Below are 23,510 nucleotides of genomic sequence, written 5' to 3'. Positions count from 1 at the left end.
GTTTTTATTTCCCCTTAATTATTGAAGGATTTTTTTTTTTTTTTTGCTAGATATGGAATTCTGCGTTGACAATTCTTTTCTCTCAGCACTTGAAAAATGTAGTGCTGCTCCCTCCTGGCATCCATTGTTTCTGATGAGAAATACATTATAATTAGAATGGTTTTCCCCTTATCAGTAAGGATTCACTTTTCTCCTGCTGCTTTCAAGGCTTTTTCCTTGTCTTTATGTTTTCAGAAGTTTTACTATGATGTGTCCTGGAGTGCCTTCTTTGGGTTGATCGTGCTTGGGATTTGCTCAGCTTCTCAAATCTGTAGGTTTATGTCATTTACCAACTTTGGGAAATTTTTCTCAGCTTTGCCCTCTTTCTCCTCTCCTTCCAGGAGCCCAATGACACAAATAGATCTTTTTTATAGTCCCACAGTTTCCTTGGTTCTGCTCATTTTTTTCACAGTCTGTTTTCTTTCTGTTGTTCAGATTGGGTGGTTTCTAATATTCTATCTTCAAGTTCACTGATTCTTTTCACTTAGAATTGTGGTTGAGCCCATCCATTGAGTTTTTTAAATTGCATTTTTAGTGCTAAAATTTCCATTTGGTTATTCTTCTTCTTAATTAATTAATTAGTTAATTATTTTTGGCTGTGTTGGTTCTTCATTGCCACATGTTGTCTTTCTCTAGTTGCGGCGAGCAGGGGCTACTCTTCATTGAGGTGTGCAGGCTTCTCATTGCGGTGGCTTCTCTTGTTGTGGAGCACGAGCTCTAGGCATGCAGGCTTCATTTGTTGTGGCATGAGGGCTCAGTAGTTGTGGCTTGCAGGCTCTAAAGAGTAGGCTCAGTTCAGTAGTTTTGGCGCAAGGGCTTAGTTGCTCCATGGGAGCTTCCTGGAGCAGGGATCGAACCCGTGTCCCCTGCATTGGCAGGCGGATTCTTAACCACTGCACCATTAGGGAAGTCCCTGGTTATTTTTTATATCTTCTATTTCTCTGCTGAGAATTTCTATATTTTCATTTATTTCAAGTGCATTTGTAATTGCTTGTTGAAGCATTTTTCTGATGGCTTCTTTAAATTCCTTGTCAGATAAATTCAACATCTGTGTCATCTTGGTGTCAGTATCTGTTGATTGTCTCTGTCATTCAGGTTGAGGTTTTACTGGGTGTTGGTACCATGAATGTAGGGTATTACATTTAAGTCTGTTTTAGCTGGCCTCCTCTGATACTGATCAGTGGAGAAGGAGAGGCACTGCTTTATTACTGCCGGTGTATGGCTCCTCATCAGGCTTCCACCAACACCAGAAGGATGAGGTAGGAGCCTGTAACCCCTGGAAGGTGGTGTTCACCTGGCTTCCCATCGAGGGCCTTCTCTCACACCACCCTGGTGAGTGGGAAAGAGAGTGTCACTATGTCTGGGTGAGGAGGAGGTCAAGGGTCCCACCTTGATGGCAGGGGTGTGGTGGGCATGTTTTCTCCCATGGTGTCTGGCTGGGATTGGGCAATTACCATCTAAAATGTCTTATCTTGTTAAGGTGTCTTTTCTTGGTCCTCTTGCTAGAGATAGGCAGATTTTCTTAGGGCTTTTTTGGTATGCACCCCTTGTTGTGTCTGGGTTTCTGGCTTCTCCAGCACCCAGGCTGGGATCTGGGAGGCAAAAAGAAAACCATGAGACCCACTTCTGCATCTTTTCTCAGATCCCAAGGCCACAGGTGGGCTGTCTTCTCTCCACCTCTCAAGTCTTTTTGTCTCAGTTGATCCTTTTGGAACTAATTTCCTGTTCATGATTCATGTTATCTCCTTAGGTAATGGCATCATATGCTACTTCTGCTTCAGATGGTGAATGGTGTCCAGTGACCTTTATCCTGAGATGGCTGGCATTTTCAGCTCTTTGTCCTCTGGTGGTTCCAGCTTTCTGCTGAGTAGTGTGAGTTGAGAAGGGCTAGAGGCAGACGTGGTCTGGGTCAATTCATGATTTTAAGAAGATGGCATAGGATGAGCTCCAGAACAAAGAGTCCAGACCCCCAAAAGCTGCTGTGAACCATTTGCAGTTGCTGTCATTCCATGCTCTGGTGGCATGGAAGGCACCTGACACTCAGGGAAACACAGGACTGGAAGAAGCTGCCTCTACCTGCCTAGAGATGTAATCTGGTTTTAATCCTCCCCCACCACCTCCCGCAGGGCTTTTGCATGGCCCTGGGATTAGTTTATCTATGGACAGAAGAACCAAGGAACAGGATGCATGACTGATCTCTGTGTCCAAGGGACAGATTTAGGTGGTGGGAGAAAACAAGATCAGAACATTCAAAGTGCTCCTCCTACCTGCTGATAAAGCCTGATAGGTAAAGACCACCAGGGGCACCCTTGTAATGAAGCCACATTGAGTGCATTGACTTGCTGGGGAGGCCTCATGCCAAGGGGAGTCTCGAAGTGTCCTAGGGAGGACGAGGGGCCTTTTAAAGGGTCTGGTGTTGTGCTGAGTGATTCTGAGAGGGTCTGGGAGATCAGGGTCAGCTCTGGTCTGTGTGCTGTCAGCAACTGGGGCTCCCAGTGGTATTTGTGGGGGTGGGGCAGGATAGGGGCTGGAGGGAAGGAGAGATTAGCAAGTAACGGTCACTTGGGAATGGATGGCACTGTCTGGGGAGAAATGTTGCTCAAATGGTCTTCACCTGCTGGAACCCATAAGTTGAGATTGTTGTAGAAAGTCATGTCGGAAGAAACCCCTTGATCTAAGCTTTGTAACAGTTGAGTTAGTTTTCTTTTGCCACATAACAAATTAGCACGGGGTCAGCACTTAAGACTCATGTATCATCTCAGTCTGTAGATCGAATCTGGATGCAGTGTGGCCTCTGAGCAGGGTCTCAGCAAGCTGAAATCAAGGGGAAGGCAGGCTGTGTTCTCACTTGGGGGTTGGACCAGGAAAAGAGCTACCCCAACACCTGTGGGTCGTTGGCAGAACTTGTGTTCTTGTGGTTCTAGGGCTGAGGTCCCTGTTGTCTCACTGCTGTTGGCTGGGGACTGCTCTCAGCAGCTAAGGATCATTCTCATCTTCTGGCCCTCCCTGGGGCCACTCACACCTCCAACCTCTGTGAACTCAGAGAGGACCAGTCCCATCTACAGGTTCACCAGATTAGGTCAGGCCTACCTAGATACTCAGCCTTTTCAAAGCCAGCTGGTCAATAGCAAGACCCCATCACAATCATGGATTCATTCCCACTCAAGGGTTGGGGCTTACGCAAAGTGTGAACACCTGTGGGTGGGAATCTTCGGGGGCACCCTAGAACCCTGCCTGCCACACCAGGATTGGAAACCAACACTGCTTGTCCATGTCAGAGTGATCCATGGGACTCCTATCTCTCAAGAAAGAATGGGCTGTGTGACTCTCACCATCGTGGTTTCAGGTAGCAAAATCCTCATTGTCTATGAGTTTGGGGAAAGTCTTCTCAAAGCAAGTCCTTATGCTGATGGACATGCAGTGTCCACAGGTTCACAATGGCCTTTCCCTGCCACCTTGGACTTGCTTCCACCAAGTACCAGTCCACAGCTGTTTTCAGGTGTCCAAGGTGCTGGTGGGGTTTCTGTAGCTGCTATGCAGTTTGTTGTTGATTGCTTTGTTGCAGATGTCCTAGGTCCCTGGAATACAGGGCTGAATTTGTAAGATGGGGGATGCAGCTTGTTCTAACTTACCAGTGTGACAGGAATCTCAAATCTGTTCCCTTAAATGCCTTTGATATGCTGATGACCACCTTCCCTCAATTCTAACCTTGATGTTGATAATCAACTTGACACCTCACACTTACTGTGTTCCCAAACCTGCTGGTCCCTTAGTCCTCCCATCTGAGCTGATAGCAGCCCACCATTGGAGCTGTCTGGCTCTTCTTTTCCTCGCACACCCACAGGAGTGTTGAGAGACCTGTCAATTCTCCCTGCGGGGATGGCCAGAGCCTGCCCCACCACTACCAGCTCTCTGATCTAAGCACATGCTGCTCTCACCTGGTTCCTTCTTCTGTTTGCCCCGTAGTCTGATAGCACAGCAGCCCAAGGGACTAGGGAGCCTTGGGCTCCAGACTTGTGTGACCACTTGCTCAGTGCAAGACCCTGAATGATCTTCTTTCCCGGTGTCTGTCTGACTCACCCTCCCCCCACCATCCCTGGCCCTCACTCACTGACCTCCAGGCATCTCAGCTTGCTTTGGTCAGACAGGAAAACCACAGTGGGGAGCTCAGCTGTCCAGGATGGGCCTCACTTTGGCCTGGTTGAGGAAGACCCTGAAGTTAAGAGAAGGCCCACCACAAGTCACCTGGGCCCTGGGCCCCAGAAGCCCGGTTATGTCAAAGGTGACTCAGACAGCAGCAGGCTCCACCTGTTGCTGATCCTGGTAAAAAATCATGACATAGAGAAGATAGATGCCAATTTCTCACCTCTAACCTTTCTTACCCTGCCAGGCCATGCTATGTAACAGAGAATAGCAGAATGTCAGTTCAAATACCAGCCCTCATACCTTACAGGTGGACAAACTGAGGCCTGGGAAGGTTAAGACTTGCCTGCAGATGTAGCAGAGTGGTATGCCCTGGACAGGACCCTCCATCCCACCCTGTCCCCCTCCTCCGTTCTCATCCTGCGTGGTCCCTGCTCTCATCTCCACTTCCTCCCTTGGATTAGGGACACCCTGATGGCCTCATTTTACTTTCATCACCTCTTTAAATGTCTTACATCCAAATACAGCCACTCTGAGGTCCTGAGGGTTGGGGCAATATTTGAACGGGGAGTGGGGAGGGACACAATTTAGCCCATAACAGCCTCCCTGGACTCCAGCTGTCTTCTTAGTCGGGGGTCTGCTGGACCCCAACCTATACTACACTCTGCAAACCCAGGCTTACCCACCTGTTTTCTTTCCTTCAAAAATTTGTTGTAATCCCTCATTGGCTTCTCTGGATCACTTTGTTCCATGGGCCTCATGTCTTTTTATTCACTTATTATCATTTTAGTGAGGTCTTAGGAGGAAGAAGAAATCAATATGTGGGATCAACAGCCCTCTTCTGTTTCTTTTTTTAAATTAATTAATTTTTATTGGAGTATAGTTGCTTTACAATGTTGTGCTAGTTTCTACTGTACAGCAAAGTGAATCAGCTATACATATTCACATATCCCCTCTTTTTTTGATTTCCTTCCCATTGAGGTCACCACAGAGCACTGCGTAGAGTTCCCTGAGCTATACAGTAGGTTCTCATTAGTTACCTATCTATTTATTTATTTATTTAGATAAATTTATTTATTTTAAAATTTTATTTTTGGCTGCATCGGGCCTTCATTACTATGCACAGGCTTTCTGTAGTTGCGGCGAGCGGGGGCTACTTTTCATTGCGGTGCACGGGCTTCTCATTGCAGTGGCTTCTCTTGTTGCAGAGCATGGGCTCTAGGTGCGTGGGCTTCAGTAGTTGTGGCACACGGGCTCAGTAGTTGTGACTCGCGGGCTCTAGAGTGCAGGCTCAGTAGTTGTGGTGCACGGGCTTAGTTGCTCCATGGCATGTGAGATCTTCCTGGACTAGGGCTCGAACCCGTGTCCCCTGCATTGGCAGGTGGATTCTTAACCACTGCGCCACTGGGGAGGTCCCAGTTATCTATTTTATACATAGTATCAATAGTGTATATATATCAATCCCAATCTCTCAATTAATCTCACCACCCCTTTACCCCCTTGGGGTCCATACGTTTGTTCTCTATGTCTGTGTCTCTATTTCTGTTTTGCAAATAAGATCATTCTATACCATTTTTCTAGATTCCACATATATGCATTAATATATGCTATTTGTTTTTCTCTTTCTGACTTACTTCACTCTGTGTGACAGTCTCTAAGTTCATCCACCTCACTACAAATAGTGCAATTTTGTTTCTTTTTATGGCTCAGTAATATTCCATTGCATATATGTGCCACATCTTCTTTATCCATTCCTCTGTCGATGGACAGTTAGGTTGCTTCCATGTCCTGGCTATTGTAAATAGTGCTGCAATAAACATTGGGGTGTATGTGTCTTTTTGAACTATGGTTTTCTCTGGGTATATGTCCACTAGTGGAATTGCTGGGTCATATGGTAGTTCTATTTTTAGTTTATTAAGGAACCTCCATACTGTTTTCCATAGTGGCTGTATCAGTTTACATTCCCACCAACAGTGCAAGAGTGTCCCCTTTTCTCCACACCCTCTCCAGAATTTATTGTTTGTATATTTTTAAATGATGGCCATTCTGACTGGTGTGAGGTGATACCTCATTGTAGTATTGATTTGCATTTCTCTAATAATTAGTGATGTTGAACATCTTTTCATGTGTTTGTTGGCCATCTGTATGTCTTCTTTGGAGAAATGTCTATTTAGGTCTTCCGCCCATTTTTTGATTGGGTTGTTTGGTTTTTTTGATATTGAGCTGCGTGAGCTGCTTGTAAATTTAGGAAATTAATCCTTTGTCAGTTGCTTCGTTTGCAAATATTTTCTCCCATTCTGAGCATTGTCTTTTCATCCCGTTTATGTTTTCCTTTGCTGTGCAAAAGCTTATGTTTCATTAGGTCCCATTTGTTTATTTTTGTTTTTATTTCCATTTCTCTAGGAGGTGGGTCAAAAAGGATCTTGCTGTGATTTATGTCATAGAGTGTTCTGCCTATGTTTTCCTCTAAGAGTTTTATAGTGTCTGGCCTTACATTCAGGTCTTTGAGCCATTTTGAGTTTATTCTTGTGTATGGTGTAATTCTTTTACATGTTGCTGTCCAGTTTTCCCAGCACCACTCATTGAAGAGGCTGTATTTTCTCCATTTGTATATTGTTGCCTTCTTTGTCATAGATTAGGCGACCATATGTGCGTGAGTTTATCTTCCTATCCTGTTCAATTGGTCTATATTTCTGTTTTTGTGCCAGTACCACACTGTCTTGATTACTGTAGCTTTGTAGTATAGTCTGAAGTCTGGGAGCCTGATACCTCCAGCTCCTTTTTTCTTTCTCAAGATTGCTTTGGCTAGTCAGGGTCTTTTGTGTTTCCATACAAATTGTAAAATTTTATGTTCTAGTTCTGTGAAAAATGCCATTGGTAAGTTGAAAGGGATTGCATTGAATCTGTAGATTGCTTTGGGTAGTATAGTCATTTTGACAATATTGATTCTTTCAGTCCAAGAACATGGTATATCTCTCGATCTGTTTGTGTCATCTTTGATTTCTTTCATCAGCATCTTATAATTTTCTGCGTACAAGTCTATTGCCTTTTTAGGTAGGTTTATTTCTAGGTATTTTATTCTTTTTGTTGCAATGGTAAATGGGAGTGTTTCCTTAATTTATTTTTCTGACCTTTCATTGTTAGTGTATAGGAATGCAAGAGATTTCTGTGTATTAATTTTCTATCCTGCAACTTTACCAAATTCATTGATTAGCTCTAGTAGTTTTCTGGTGGCATCTTTAGGATTTTCTATGTATAGTATCATGTCATCGGCAAACAGTGACAGTTTTACTTCTTCTTTTCCAATTTGGATTCCTTTTATTTCTTTTTCTTCTCTGATTACCATGGCTAGGACTTTCAAGACTATGTTCAATAATAGTGGCAAGGGTGGACACCCTTGTCTTGTTCCTGATCTTAGAGGAAATGCTTTTCAGCTTTTCACCATTGAGAATAATGTTTGCTTTGGCTTTGTCATACATGGCCTTTATTATGTTGAGGTACGTTCCCCCATGCCCACTTTCTGGAGAGTTTTTATCATAAATTTGTGTTGAATTTTGTCAAAAGCTTTTTCTGCATCTATTGAGATGATCGTATGGTTTTTCTCCTTCAATTTGTTAATATGGTGTATCACATTGATTGATTTGCATATACTGAAGAATCCTTGCATCCCTGGGAAATATCCCACTTGATCATGGTGTATCATGCTTTTAATGTGCTTTTGGATTTGGTTTGATAGTATTTTGTTGAGGATTTTTGCATCTATATTCATCAGTGATATTGGTCTGTAATTTTCTTTTTTTGTGATATTTTGGGTTTGGCATCAGTGTAATGGTGGCCTCGTAGAATGAGTTGGAAGTGTTCCTCCCTCTGCAATTTTTTGGAAGAGTTTGAGATGGATAGGTGTTAACTCTTCTGTAAATGTTTGATAGAATTTGTCTGTGAAGCCATCTGGTCCTGGACTTCTGTTTGTTGGAAGATTTTTAATCACAGTTTCAGTTTCATTACTTGTGATTGGTCTGCTCATATTTTCTATTCTCTCCCGGTTCAGTCTTGGAAGGTTGTACTTTTCTAAGAATTTGTCCATTTCATCCAGGTTATCCATTTATTGGCATATAGTTGCTTGTAGTAGTCTCTTATGATCCTTTGTATTTCTGTGGTGTCTGTTTTAACTTCTCCTCTATCATTTCTAATTTTATTGATTTGAGTCATCTCCCTTTTTTTCTTGATGAGTCTGGTTAAAGGTTTATCAATTTTGGTTATCTTCTCAAAGAACCAGCTCTTAGTTTTATTGATCTTTGCTATTGTTTTCTTCATCTCTATTTCATTTATTTCTGCTCTGATTTTTATGATTTCTTTCCTTCTGCTAACTTTGGGGGTTTTTTGGTTCTTCTTTCTCTAGTTGTTTTATGTGTAAGGTAAGGATGTTTATTTGATATTTTTCTTATTTCTTGAGGTAGGATTGTATTGCTATAAACTTCCCTCTTAGAACTTATTTTGCTGCATCCCATAGGTTTTGGGTCATTGTGTTTTTGTTGTCAATTGTTTATAGGTATTTATTGATTTTCTCTTTGATTTCTTCAGTGATTTCTTTGTTACTTAGTAGCATATTGTTTAGTCTGCATGTGTTTACATTTTTCAGTTTTTTTTCCTGTAATTGATTTCTAATCTCATAACGTTGTGGATGGAAAAGATGCTTGATACGATTTCAATTTATTTTAATTTCCTGAGGCTTGATTTGTGACCAAAGGTGTGATCTATCCTGGAGAATGTTCCATGTGCACTTGAGAAGAAAGTGTATTCTGCTGCTCTCGGATGGAATGTCCCATAAATATCAGTTAAGTCTATCTGTTCTAATGTGTCATTTAAGGCTTGGGTTTCCTAATTTATTTTCTGTCTGGATGATCTCTATGTTGGTATAAATGGGATGTTAAAGTCCCCCACTCTTATTGTGTTACTGTCGATTTCCCCTTTGATGGCTGTTAGCATTTGCCTTATGTCTTGAGGTGCTCCTATGTTTGGTGCATATATATTTACAACTGTTATATCTTCTTCTTGGATTGATCCCTTGATCATTATGTAGTGACCTTCCTTGTCTCTTTGAAGTCTTTATTTTAAAGTCTATTTTGTCTGAAATGAGTATTGTTACTCCAGTTTTCTTTTGATTTCCCTTTGCATGGAATATCTTTTTACATCCCCTCACTTTCAGTCTGTATTTGTCCCTAGGTCTGAAGTGGGTCTCTTGTAGACAGCATATATATGGGTCTTGTATTTGTATCCATTCAGCCAGTCTGTGTCTTTTATTTATTTATTTATTTATTTATTTATTTATTTATTTATGGCTGTGTTGGGTCTTCGTTTCTGTGCGTGGGCTTTCTCTAGTTGCGGTGAGTGGGGGCCACTCTTCATCATGGAGCACGGGCCTCTCACTGTCGCGGCCTCTCTTGTTGTGGAGCACAAGCTCCAGACGCGCAGGCTCAGTAGTTGTGGCTCACGGGCCTAGTTGCTCCATGGCATGTGGGATTTTCCCAGACGAGGGCTTGATCCCGTGTCCCCTGCATTGGCAGGCAGATTATCAACCACTGCACCACCAGGGAAGCCCCCAGTCTGTGTCTTTTGGTTAGAGCACTTAATCCATTTACATTCAAGGTAATTATCAATATGTATATTCCTATTACCATCTTCTTAATTATTTTGGGCTTGTTTCTGTAGGTCTTTTTTCTTCTCTTGTGTTTCCTGCCTAAAGAAGTTCCTTTAGCATTTGTTGTAAAGCTGGTTTAGTGGTGCTGAATTTGCTTAGCTTTTGCTTGTCTCTAAAGCTTTTGATTTCTCCATTGAATCTCAATGAGGGCCTTGCTGGGTAGAGTAACCTTTGCTGTAGGTTTTTCCCTTTCATCACTCTAAATATATCCTGTCACTCCCTTCTGGCCTGCAGAATTTCTGCTGAAAAATCAGCTGATAACCTCATGGGGATTCCCTTGTATATTATTTGTTGCTTTTCCCTTGCTGCTTTCAATATTTCAATATTTTTTATTTGTATTTAATTTGTTAGTTTGATTAATACATGTCTTGGTGTGTTTCTCCTTGGGTTTATCCTGTATGGGACTCTGTGCTTCCTGGACTTGGGTGGCTGTTTCCTTTCCCATGTTAGGGAGCTTTTCAACTATAATCTCTTCAAATATTTTCTCAGACCTTTTCTTTTTCTCTTCTCTTTCTGGGACCCCTATAATTCGAATGTTGGTGCATTTAACTTTGTCACAGAGGTATCTGAGACTGCCTTCATTTCTTTTCATTCTTTTTGCTTTATTCTGCTCTGTGGCAGTTATTTCCACCATTCTATCTTCCAGCTCACTTATCCATTCTTCTGCCTGAGTTATTCTGGCATTGATTCCTTCTAGTGTATTTTTCATTCCAGTTATTTTGTTGTTCATCACTGTTTGTTTGTTCTTTATTTCTTCTAGGTCCTTGTTAAACATTTCTTGTATTTTCTCGATCCATGACTCCAATCTATTTCCAAGATTTTGGATCATCTTTACTATCATTACTGTGAATTCTTTTTCAGGTGGATTGCCTATTTCCTCTTCATTTATTTGGTCTTGTGGGTTTTTATCTTGCTCCTTCACCTGCAACATATTTCTCTGTCTTCTCATTTTGTCCAACTTAGTGTGTTTGAGTTCTCCTTTCCACAGGCTGCAGGGTCATTGTTCTTCTTGTTTCTGGTGTCTGCCCCTGGTGGGTGAGCTTGGTCTAGTGGCTTGTGTAGGTTTCCTGCTGGGAGGGACTGGTACCTGTGCACTTGTGGGTGGAGCTGGATCTTGTCCTTCTGATGGGCAGGGCCACGTCAGGTGATATGTTTTGGGGTGTCTGTGAGCTTAGTATGACTTTAGGCAGCCTGTCTGCTGATGGGTGGGTTTGTGTTCCTGTCGTGCTTGTTGTTTAGTGTGAGGCTTCCAGCACTGGAGCCTACAGGCAGTTGGGTGGGGCCAGTGGGTGGAGTTGAGATGGAGACTTCCTTGGAAGCTCTTGCTGATTAATATTTCCCGGGGCTGGGAATTCTCTGGTGATCCAGCATCCTGGACTCTGCACTCCCATCCCAGAGCCTCAGGCCCAACCACCCGCTGGGGAACCAAGACCCTGCAAGCCACATGGTGTGGCAAAAAAAAAAAAAAAGGGAAGGGGAAGAAAACAAACAGACAAATGAAACCCAAGACAAATAGCAAAGACAAAGACAAAAAACAGTAACAACAGTTAAAAAAAAAAGAAACCAAATGGACAAATAAAACCCAAGACAAATGGTAAAAGCAAAAACAAACAAAAACTAACAAAGAAACACACACATACAAAATAAACAAAAACAAAGAACCAGAGAACAAGACAAAGAAAAGAATGCCAAAATAAAATCAAACAATTTAAACCAAAACTAACAAAAAACAAGAAACAAAACAGAAGCAGAATGCAAACAAAAAAAAGCAAAGAAAAGATAAAACAGATGCACAAAAATGATTAAAAAAATTAAAAACAAAACATACCAAGAAAAAAACACAAAACAATGAAAAAGTACAAATAGAAAAATAAAAAATAACAATAAAAAATTAAGACCATTAAATTTTTTTAATTAAAAAATAAAATAATAATAAATAAGAACAGAACAACAGATTAAAAATATTAGTAATAATAATATTTTCCTGGGGTCTCAGCTGTCAGTGTCCTTTCCTCCATGATGAGTCACAGCCAACCTCTGCCTCCCCAGGAGGCCCTCTAATACCTCTAGGTAGGTCTCTGGACCCACTGTGGGCACTGTGGGGGTAGCTCAGACTGTGACCTGGCCCAACTCTCGCATGTACTTACTCCCATAGACCAGTCTCCGTTGTGGGAACACTGGTTGTCCATTCAGATATTCCATAAATGCAGGGTTTACCAAGCTGATCGTGGGAATTTAATCCATGGCTTGTGTAGCTGCACAGAAAGATTTTCGTTCCTCTTCCTTAGCTGCCCCACCCGTGGAGCTCAGCTGTGGTTTTAGCCCCACCTCTGTGTGTCGGTCTGCCCTGGTGAGGACAGGACACAGAGGTGGCATGACTTCTGGGGTCAGGGGAGCCCCAGTGGCAACAGGTGCGTCGGTGGGTGGGGGATTGGCGGCTGCGAGAGATCCATCTGGATGGTGAGGCGGTCTGCAGGGAAACTGGTAGCTACGGGTGCAAGAGATCCAGGCCTGGTGGGAGCCTTTGCTAGCGCTCGGCAGCTGTTGTGAGAGGATCAGCCCTGGCAGTAGCCTTACCTAATGCCTGACAGCAGGCACAAGAAGGCCAGCCCTGGTAGGGGCTTTTCCTGGCGCCTGGCAGCAGGCGTGTGTGTGCCAGCCTTTGCAGGACATTTCCTAGTACCCAGGAGCATGTGCGAGAAGGCCAGCCCTAGTAGGGGTTTTTCCTAGTGCCTGGCAGCAGGCACATGTGTGCCAGCCTTGGTGGAGGCCTTTCCTATTGCCCAGCAGCAGGCATGAGAAGGCCAGCCCTGGAAGGGGCTTTTCCTAGCACCTGGAGGCAGGCACGTGTGTGCCAGCCTTGGCGGGGGCGTTTTCTTAGTGCCTGGTAGGGGCAGAGGCTGGCACGTGGGAAGAGAGAGGATGCAATGGTGGCTCCACCCCCTGCACATCACTCAACAGTGTCACCTTGCTTCTGTGGCAGTCTGGATTTCCTCCATAAGCATTCCAATTTCTGGATTACCTCCTTCCTGTCCCCTCAGGCTGTCTCCCTGCAGCCAATGGCAGCCTTCTCCCCGGCTTTGCTCTCCAATCTCCACATTCCAGCTCCCAGCCCTCATACACTGGCAGACACACATCCCAGTCTGGGGCCCACAGGGCTGTGGCATGAACCATCTGTGTAGGTCACACTCTGTCCTGTCTGCCACAGACCAGCTGTTTCACCCTCCTCTGACAGCCTCAGATGCTCCTTCTGTCCCAACTGATTTCCCTGTTGATGAGCAGGCTTCCCCAAATGTGGAAACCTCTCCTCTTCCTCAGCTCCCCACCAGGGGCGCAGGTCCCATCCCGCTTCCTCTCCTCTTCTTTTCCCCTTCTCTTTCTCTCATCCTATCTGGTTATGAAAGGATCTTTCCTGTCCTTTCTGGTGTCCACGGTCTTCTGCTAGAGTTCAGCCAGTGCTCTGTGTGAATTGTTCCATCTGTAGGTGTATTCCTGATGCATTTGTGAAGAGAGATAAACTCCACATTCTCCTATTCCTCCACCATTTTGAAAAAACATCCAACAGCCATCTTTTTTTTCTTTTTCTTTTTCTTTTTTTTGCAGTACATGGGCCTCTCACTGTTGTGGCCTCTCCTGTTGCGGAGCATAGCCTCCAGACATGCAGGCTCAGCGGCCATGGCTCACGGGCCCAGACGCTCCACGGCATGTGGGATCTTCCCGGACCGGAGCACGAACCCATGTGCCCTGCATCGGCAGGTGGACTCTCAACCACTGCGCCACCAGGGAAGCCCCAAGAGCCATCTTTAACCAGAAATTTTCTTGTATCTTTAAGCAGTTAAAAATTCCTGGAAACAGATCTCCTCTGGAAGACATTTATAATGTTTTTAATTTTGTACTATTAAAAATGATGCTTTGATCCCTATCCCTTCCCAGAATGTTTGTGCACCTCTGTTCCTTTTCTAGCATAAAAGCCCAGAGACTGGGTCAAAGTTTTGACAATGTGAAAACTTTTCAGATATATTGCCAGGTGGCCTAAAAAGGTGCATCATTTTACCAATGTTTTCTACTTATGCTTACAAAAATCATTCTAACCCTTCAATGGAAAGGTGTCCTATATTTTCATTACTTTAAAGTCTCTTTGATCCCTCTGAAAATTGTTTATGGCAAAGCTAGGGTGTGACTTTCTTTTTCTTTTTCAAATAGTTCATTAGTTCTTGTTAAATCAGTTTTCAACCCTGCTGGACATTTATGCTTCCTTCCCTCCTCACACTGGCCCTGGCATTTGGGAGGGACACAGACAGGGTGGGACCAGCTTCTGGGCCTGGACTCTCAAGGATGACTGCTGTTCCCTGGCAGCCCTACTATGACACCAGCAGCCTCCCTCACTGACACTGAAGTAGCACCTTTACCAACCACCAAGTTAACTGGCATCTCAGGAAGTCTCTGTCATCAAACTGTAGGGTCTGAGCAGAGACGTAAACTGTTCAGAGATGCGTTCATATTCATGACAAAGATTTGACCTCATGCAGTTTTGGAGATGGTTACACAGTCTCTATGAAGCTGTTCATTTGGAAGTCCAGGAGGGAATGGAGACAGATGGAGGTGGCATAGCAGGATGTGCTATTGCCCTTTGTACTGTGGTAAGCATGCCCTGGCCAATCCAGGAGGTCCAGCATGAGTTGGCGGGCCTCACTGACCACAGGGAAGCACCCAGGCCTGGCACCCACCCCTTGGGCACAAAAGCACATAGCTCTCCTCCACTTACTCTTTCCAAATCCCACACAAAATATTCCTGGGGTGTCCAGGCTGCCTGAATCTTCAGGAGGAAGCCATGGGAAATGCAGGTCCAACCTGGCAAATGGTGATATTTGGCAGTTAGGGCTCCAAGAGATGAAGCGGCAGCTTGCAGAGTCTGGAACCTGTCCCTGTGGCCTCAGAGGAACCTGAAAATGTTGGGGAGAGTTCCTAATTCTGGGGCCAGGCACTGGGGAACATGCTGACCACCGGGGAGGCCAGTGAGCCCCATGGAACAGGAACACCTTTCAGGGCATCTTATCTGGGCACCTGACTGGATATGGTGGTCTTGGTGTCAGAATTCCACCCAGGCCTGGATGGGAGAGTGAGGCTGTTCCCTGGGGGGATAGGAATGCATGGGTGCAAGGGGCCAGGAAAAGCCTGGATGCAGGATTCGTGCTCCCTAGCCCCAACACGGAGACTGCAGGCTGGGCGGGAGTCCCAGCCATGAGGATGGGACTTCAAAAATGGGACACTGGCCCCGCACCTGGCATACTCCAGTATAACCCCTAAGTGCAAATAGCTCCCCTTCCACCGAGTCCCAACCTGTGGTCCAGGTGGAATGGTGTCTCAGTCTGAGTGACTTCCCCCTTTCTCTGCTGGCCCTACAGATGTGAGAGTGTCTCTGGAGTGGCACTGTCCCTGTTAGCTGTGGATAAACCAAGGGAGGAAAAGAGACCATTCAGAAAATTGGTTTGGAGTAGATTATAGAAATGAAATCTTTTCTCCAAATAGGGGGTAGATTATTTCTGCTTTAATTAAAAATTTTAAATTTGAAAAACATATTTAAAGATTTCCATTGAGACTCTCTTTGACCCATAGATTATTTAGAAGTGTGTTGTCTAGTTTCAGAGTGTTTAGAGGATTTCCAGGTGTCTTTTGTGGCACTGATTTCTAGTTTAATGCCACTGTGGTCAGAGAACACACCCTGTATGATTACAATTCTTTTAAACTTGTTGGGGTTTATTTCACACCATGAGGTATGGTCCATCTTGGCAAATGTTCCATGGGTGTTTGTAAAGAATGTACTTTGGGTGGTGTCTATCAGACCCTCTTGGTCAATGGGTTGTTGAGTTCTTAAATGTCTTTGCTAATTTTCTGTCTAGTAGTTCTATCAATTGCTGACAGGGGTGTTGACGTCTCCAACTATAATTGTGGATTTGTCTACATCTCCTTTCATCAGTTTTCAATTCATGGATTTTGAGGCTCTGTTGTTTGTTGTGTACATATTTGGAAATTAAAATGAAAGTGCGACATGTCACAATATGTGGGATGCAGCTAAACAGTGCTGAGAGGAAAATTTATAACACTGAATGCCTACATTAGAAAAGGGGACAGGTCTCAAGTCAATATTCTAAATTCCTGTCTCAAGAGACTAGAAAGAGAAGCAAAATAAAACCAAAGCAAGAAGTAAGAAATAAAAAACAGAAAACAATAGAGGAATCAATTTTTAAAAGCTAGTCTTTAAAATTGTTTATAAACTCCTGCAGGACTGAAGAATGTAAAAAGAGAGAAGGCACAAATCACCAAAATCAGGATGAAACAGGGGACATCACTACAGACCCTGGGACATTACAAAGATAATAAAGTAAGCTATGAACAACTTTATACTTATAAATCCAACAACTTAGAAGAGATGAATCAATTCCTCACAAACTATAAACTATCAAGACTCAACCAAGATGAAATAAGCTACCTGAATAGTCCTATAACCATTTCAAAAATTGGTGTAAATAAAAAGCACCCCCCCAAAGAAATCCCCATGACCAGAAGAAATTATACCAATTTTATACAATTTCTTCTAGGAAATAGAAGAGATGGGAATAGATCCCAACTGATGTTAGGAAGTTAGTATTACCCTGTGTGATACCCAAACCAGGCAAAGACAGTACCAAAGAGAGATAGAGATAGAGAGAGACAGGGAGGCAGAGATAGAGACAGAGCCGGAGAGAACTACAGACTAATATCACTTATGAACTTAGAAATAAAAATTCTCAGCAAAATATTAACAAAATGAACTTAGCAATGTATAAAATGAATTAGATACTATGGCCAAGTGGGATTCATTCCAGATATGTAAGTCTTGGTCAACCGTTGAAAATCAATCAATGTAATCCATCACATCAACAGGCTAAAGAAGAAAAATCATAGCTTATACTGATATAGAAAAAGCATTTGAAAAAACCCATCCACTTATGAAAAAAACTCTCATCAAACTAGGAAGTGAGGAGAATTTTCCCTACTGATAAATAACACCTAAAAAACCCCCTTACACCTAACATCATACTTAAAGGTGAAAGATGAAAGCTTTCCCCCTAATGTTCGAGAACAATGATGTCTGCTCTCACCACTCTTTTTCAACATAGTATTGGAAGTTCTATTGGCAGATGACACAATTATCTATTGTATGTAGGAAATCCCAATGAACCTTTCAAAAGAAAAAAGCCAAACCTTCTAGCACTAAGTAAGCTCTGTATGGTTGTGTGTAAGATCAACACACAAAAGTCAATCACATTTCCATATACTTACAACAAACATGTGGAAATTGAAATGTAAAACACAATATTGTTTATAATCACTCCAAAGAAAATGAAATACTCAGTTATAAACTTGACAAAACGTGCAGGATCTTTATGCTGAAATTACAAAATGATGATTTTAAGGAGTCAAAGAAAACCTAAATAAATACACATTTTGTATTCATGGATTAGAAGACCCAACATAGCAAATATGCCAATTCTCTCCAAATTTGTCTATAGGTTTAATGTAATTCTTATCAGAATCCCAGTAAGGTTTTTGTTTTTTTTGATAGGCACACACAAGCTTATTCTAAAACTTATATGGAAAGGTGCAGGCCTTAGAATACCTAAAACAGTCTTGAAAAAGAAGAACAAAGTGGAAGAATCACCCTATCCAACGTTAAGACTTGCTATATAGTTCCAGAAATCAAGACAGTGTGGTATCAGCAGAGGGTTAGACACATACATGAACAGAACAGTGAATCCAGAAATAGCTCCACTCAAATATGCACAAAAGCAGTTCAATGGAGGAAGAAGCCTTTATAACAAATGGTGCTGAAGCAACTGGATGTCCATAGACAAAATAATGAACCTCAACCTAAACCTCACACTTTATATAAAAACTCAAAATGGATCACGGACTTAAAGGTAAACTGTAAAACTATAAAACTTTTATTTAAAAAATAGAAGAAATCTTCAGAATCTTGGCTTAGGCAAAGAGTTTAGGCATAACTCCAAAAGCATGACCATAAAAGGAAATACTAAATTAAAGTTTTGCTCTGAAAAAGCCCGGGTGAGGAGGATGAAAAGACAAACTACAGACTGGGAGAAAATATTTGCAAACCAGCATCTGACAAAAGAAACCATACCTACAATATATAAAGAACATTCAAAACTCAATGTTAAAAAATTCAATTAGAAAATGGGCAAAAGATGAATAGACATTTCACCAAAGAGGCAATAAAATCCATTAATGTTCAACATTATTAGCCATTAGGGAGATGCAAATTAAAGCCACAATGAGATACCACTGCATGCTTATAAGAACAACTAAAATAAAAAGACAGTGACAACCCCAAATACTGGTGAGAATGTGGAGAAACTAGATCTCTTGTACATTGCTGGTGGGAATGTAAAACAGTGCAGCCACTCTGGAAAACAGTTTGGCAGTTTCTTACAAGACTAAACATGCAGCTACCATATGACCCAGCCATCGCTCTCCCGAGCATTTATCTCAGACGAATAAAACTTATGTTCACATAAAACCTGTACACAAATGTTAACAGCAGTTTTATTCATAATAACCAGAAACTGGACACAGCCCAAATGTCCCTCAATGTGTGAATGGTATATCCATACAGTAGAATCCTATGATGAAATCAAAAGGAAGGGGCTATTGATACACTTGACAACCTGGATGGAGCTCCAGGAAATTTTGCTTAGTGCAAAAACCAACCCCCAAAGGTTACTGTATGATTCCATGTATATAGTATTCCTGAACTGACAAAATGATAGATGGAGAGTGGATTAGTAGACGCCAGGGGTGTGTGGCTATAAAAGGGCAGCATAAGGGATCTCCATGAGTGATGGAGATGTTCAGTGTGACTCTGGTGGACAAATGAACTTCCATGTGTGATAAAAGTGCATAGAACTAAACATACATGCACACAGATGAGTTCATGTAGCAAGGTCGATGCATTTTGTCAATGTCAGTTTCCTGGCTGTCATATTGTCCATTAGGAGAAGCCCGGTGAAGGGTACAAGGAGTCTCTTATTATTTTTCACAATTGCATGTGAATCTACATTTCTTTCAAAACAAGTTTTAAACATTTGAATAAACATGTTAAAATGTTTATTATGCATCCAAGTCTCCAAAACACATCTCACAGAGGATGAAGTGGTGTGAACAGATGGTGTCCCACTGTGAAGAATAAGCTCCATGTCCATTTGGCATCTGTCCCAGGACAGGTCCTGTGCTGGGCACTGCAGAGAAGGTATGTTTATGCTGGCCTGGACGCTGGCTGGGATGCTGGGTGAGGATGCTAAGCCAGGACGCTGGCTGAGATACTGGGCCCTTCCCTCCCCAACCTGCAGGGGGCAGTCTGGCCATGCAGTGATGGGGCCCGCAGTGGAGGCTCTGCAGGGCTCAGCTTCTGAGTACCAGCTGTATGAGTACCAGCTCCTCTCTTCTCCTCCCCTCCCCTCCCCTCCCTCTCTCTCTCTCACACAGACACACACACACACACACACACACACGTGCACACACATGCACGCATGTGCATCCCAGAGCCCATGAGCTCATTCTACCCATGGCTAGCAGGCTGGGTGGGATCATTTCTCCTTGAGCTCTTTGTCCGGCTCAGTTTCAAATGACTCATGAGTGGCTTTCACCATCTCCCCAAGGAGCCCCCCTTACTGGCCCCATAAACCTTCCCAATTACGCCCCAATTAGGCAATGTTTTCTGATAAGCAGCTGCTCACCCACTCCTTCCAGACCACCTGAGAGAACCACTCCCTGTTCTGGGCAGCATCTGGGCAGCACAAGCTCCCCAGTCTGGCCCTCCTAGATCCTCCCCAAACCTCACTCTCATCATACTGTTGGCTGGGCAACTGAGGCCTGAATGGCTGAGGAGTGGGTGGGCATCAGCTGGGAAGGTGGTCCTCTGTGCGTTCTGTCTCTGTCTCTGGCCCTGGGAGGAGGCGACTGAGAAAGTCACTGAATTGACAATTGAGGCCTTGCTTCTGCATCCAAACTAGGCCTTAAAGATGTCAGGTGGGCCTGGCCCAGGGAGGTGGGCTGCCCTTGCCCAGCTTGGGGTCATGGTGGGCACCCCCAGCTTTGCAGGAGTTTGCTGTTCTGCTGAGACCTGGGTAGCCCCCTCTGCATGGCTGGGTGTCAACATGCTCAGGACCCACTGCTGTGCAAGATTCTGGCAGTTCACAGGGCCAAGGTCTCCATGAAGTTGGATGTTTGCAAAAGTGCCAGTGAGCCGTCACAACCTACCACCCTTGTCTTTCCTGTCTCGGGGTGGGCTTTGTTTCACAGCACACACCCCTCCCTGGCGCTGATGAGGTCCTCTTGGAGCTGTGCCCATCCGCCCCTTGGAGAGCACTGCCATAACTCTGGTTAGGAACATGTACAGGGTAGAGACGCAGCCCAGCCTGGACCACTCCTTGCTTTCCCTCATGCTGCACAGGGTGGCTGCAGCCCCCTTATTAGTGTCAGCTTGTCCTGCCTCATACTCTGGATGTCCTTTCCCAGAAAGCTGGCCTATGCCAAGCAGGCTTGGGTGGCCATGGCAGGGGGAATAAAAAAAGCCCCAAGCCGAGGCTTCTCTAACAGAAACACGGGGCCACTTTGCCATTGGCCAGAGCATGCTATGCTGGAAGAAAAAGCTCTGACCTCCTTGGATAACACACCCTCCTCATGCTGTGCTGAGGCCAGCAAGATTATCTGGAGGTGGCTTAGCTGGCGAAAGCAGGAGACTGGGATCATGTGTTTGCCACTGCCCCACCCCCACTTGCTTTGTGTCCTTTGAGCTAATTTGCCGAGTTCTCTAGGCCTCAGTTTACCATCCAAGGTCAACTGAACCAGGTGCTGGTCTGTCAGTTGCTGTTCCACGTTAATTTACCTTCCTTCTCCACGCTGGGCAGACACAGTGAGGCGAGACCAACGTGGGATGGCCAGGGGAGGTGTTGCAGGTGACCAGAAGCTGCAAAGGTGGGCTGGGGCTGGGTGTGGGGGAGGCAGGAGCTGTGGACGCAGAGGTGGGAAGCACCTGGCCCCCTCCGAAGAGGTCCAGCCTGCATGGGCGCCTTGAGGTCTGTAGGCAGTAGGGCCACCTTGGCCATGGAGGAGATGGGAATGCAGGCAGGGGCGGGGCGAGGAGGTCAGACCTGATGGGGAGGTATGAGGCCTGGGAGACTCCTGGGTGAGGGAACCTGTGTCCCCAGGTCTAGCTGGGGTGGGGGTAGCTGGTGGCACCACCTCAGTTGCTGCCATCACCCCAGGCACAGGGGCCAAGGGCAGCCTCTCCCAGACCCTCAGGTGTATTCCCAACGTCACTCTGCACCGGGCACTGCCTCCCCTCCCCCCCAACCCCCCCTCCACTCCACTCCCATGTTGCATGGCCCGGCAAAGTCTGGTCCTCCTATAGACCTTGGTTCTCACTCCCTGGACTGAAGGGGTCTCTCAGAATTCCTCCCCTGCTGATACCTGGGGGAGGCTTAGCACTCAAAATCAGGTGCCATAGGGCCACTCAGTCTGGCTGGGATAGCCCCCCAAGCTGCTATGAGCAGACAGCCCCCAGTGAAAGCAGAACCCCAGCCCTCCTTCCCCTTCCACAGATGGTGCTCATCTCTCCAGTCCCCTTTTTGCCAACTATAGCCCTGTCAGTCGCTGGCTGGAACCTCAGCTGGCCGCCTCTTTCCTTGGGACTTTCTGGGTGGCCAGAAGAGAACCCTCCACTCCCCACAGAATGGAACTCTATAAGGCCTACAGTGCCTTCCAGACACACATTTACAATCGCACACTTCATTTTTTTGGACGTAATCTCTGTGCCTTTAAACATGTCATCACTTTGCGTCCCCTCACCCCATGCCTCACATTTCCCGGGTGTGGGAGCCAGTCCTTCAGGTGGAGGCCCTGGGGGCTGTGTTGAGGCCCTCGGAGGTGGGGATGTCAGGGTGTCCCCAAGCCCTGCAGTCCAGATGGGCTGGGGCTGCTTTGATTGGTGTTCTCTTTGCTGTGCCAGCCCTGTTGGTGAGGTGGCCGAGTGTGGTGTGAGCAGATGAGGGCATTGGAGGGCCCCCTCCCACAGGAAGAGTCCCCGGAGTGGGGAATGATGTGAGGCTGGTCACACCCACAGAGAGGCAGAACTATGGGCAGAGGTTTCTACAGTGTGATATTACAACTTAGAAACACGACTCCCTGGAGTTGGATGGGTCTCAGATGGGGAAACTGAGGCCCAGAGAGGCAGCGATTTGCTCAGGCCCCATCTTCTCCCCACCCTCTTCTCACCCAGCCAAGCACCCAGGTCCCCAGGAAGGATGGGGTATGCTCACCTGGGTGGCCTTCTAAGAGAGCTGAGAGCCCAAGGATATGTCCTGCTCTTCGGGCCACTGTCAGGGTACATCTTTGGCCCTCCTGTTTTGCCTCGCAGCACTGTCCTGACACAGGTCACAAAGCAGTAGATCCTCAGAGCCCACTAGCCCAGCCTTTGGGGGGTGCTCAGACCCCCAGACTCTGGGTCATTGTGCCCAGAAGCAGCAACTCTGAGTACAGATGTCTGATAGGGAGCTGGGCTCTCCCCTTCAGGCCCAGGACTTGAGGGCTCTGGCAGCCCTGCCCTAGTGGGCTCATGGAGCCTCTAGTGTCATCCAAAGGCTGGCATTTCGTGGACACTTATCCCACAGCCTGGACCCCAGAGCAGTGCTCTCCTCCCTGGTCTGTGGCTGTTGACATGGAGAACCCTTGGCTCAGGGGTTTCTAAGGTTTCTCCTTGACCCCATCCTGTGTCTGGTAATTCGTGTTACCTGTTTTAATTTTGGTTTTCGGACACTGACTTGCTTTAGCAGTGGCTCTGCGTCATCTCTCCTCCGTGTCCCTGGCAACTCCTCTTGCCTCTAGCAGCGCCAAGACCCCTTTGTCCAGTTCTCACAGTACAGAGGTTCTGAGAAGGAGGTCACCCGAGGATCAGCGCTGGCAGTGACCTCAGCCTCTAGTTCACCTCCCTTGATTTAAGGATAGGACGAGAGAGGTCCCAAAATGTTGAGCGACCCGGCCCGCACCATCCCTCATCAGGTCGCCTCATTCCCAGGACAACAAACCAGGGAGCAGAGCCCCTCTGGCCTCGCTTCCTGAACTGTCAGTCTTCGCAAAAGGCAGGGGCATCACCTGCTGGCTTGTCTCCCCTTTCATGCAAACTCCTCCGGGAGCCGACGCGCGCGCTCCAGCTCCGGACTGACACCGGAGTCCCCTGCGGCACCACCCCTTGCGTCGCGGCCAAGAGCTCCGCCTTGGCCCCGCCCCAGACCACACCCCGCCCCCGCGGCCGCCCCAAGTCCCCCACCCCCAGGTCTCCCAACGCTCCCACCCGCTTGCTCCCACCCGGCTAGCCGCCCAACGCCGGCCCCGCCGTCTTGCCCCAGGCCACCAACACTCTGTCTTGGCTCCACCCCCACAGCCGCCCTGTGGCTCGTTCCCTTCCCCCGGCCCCCGCCACGCTCCCGCCCCTTCCGGCCGCCCCGGTTCCCACCCGCCCCCTCGCGTGCCTCCCTTCCCACGCGCGAGGCGCGCCCTGAGACCCGAGTGGCCG

This window comes from Phocoena phocoena, chromosome 3, assembly GCF_963924675.1.
Source record: "Phocoena phocoena chromosome 3, mPhoPho1.1, whole genome shotgun sequence".
NCBI lineage: Eukaryota > Metazoa > Chordata > Mammalia > Artiodactyla > Phocoenidae > Phocoena > Phocoena phocoena.
This window is presented reverse-complemented; position numbering follows the sequence as displayed.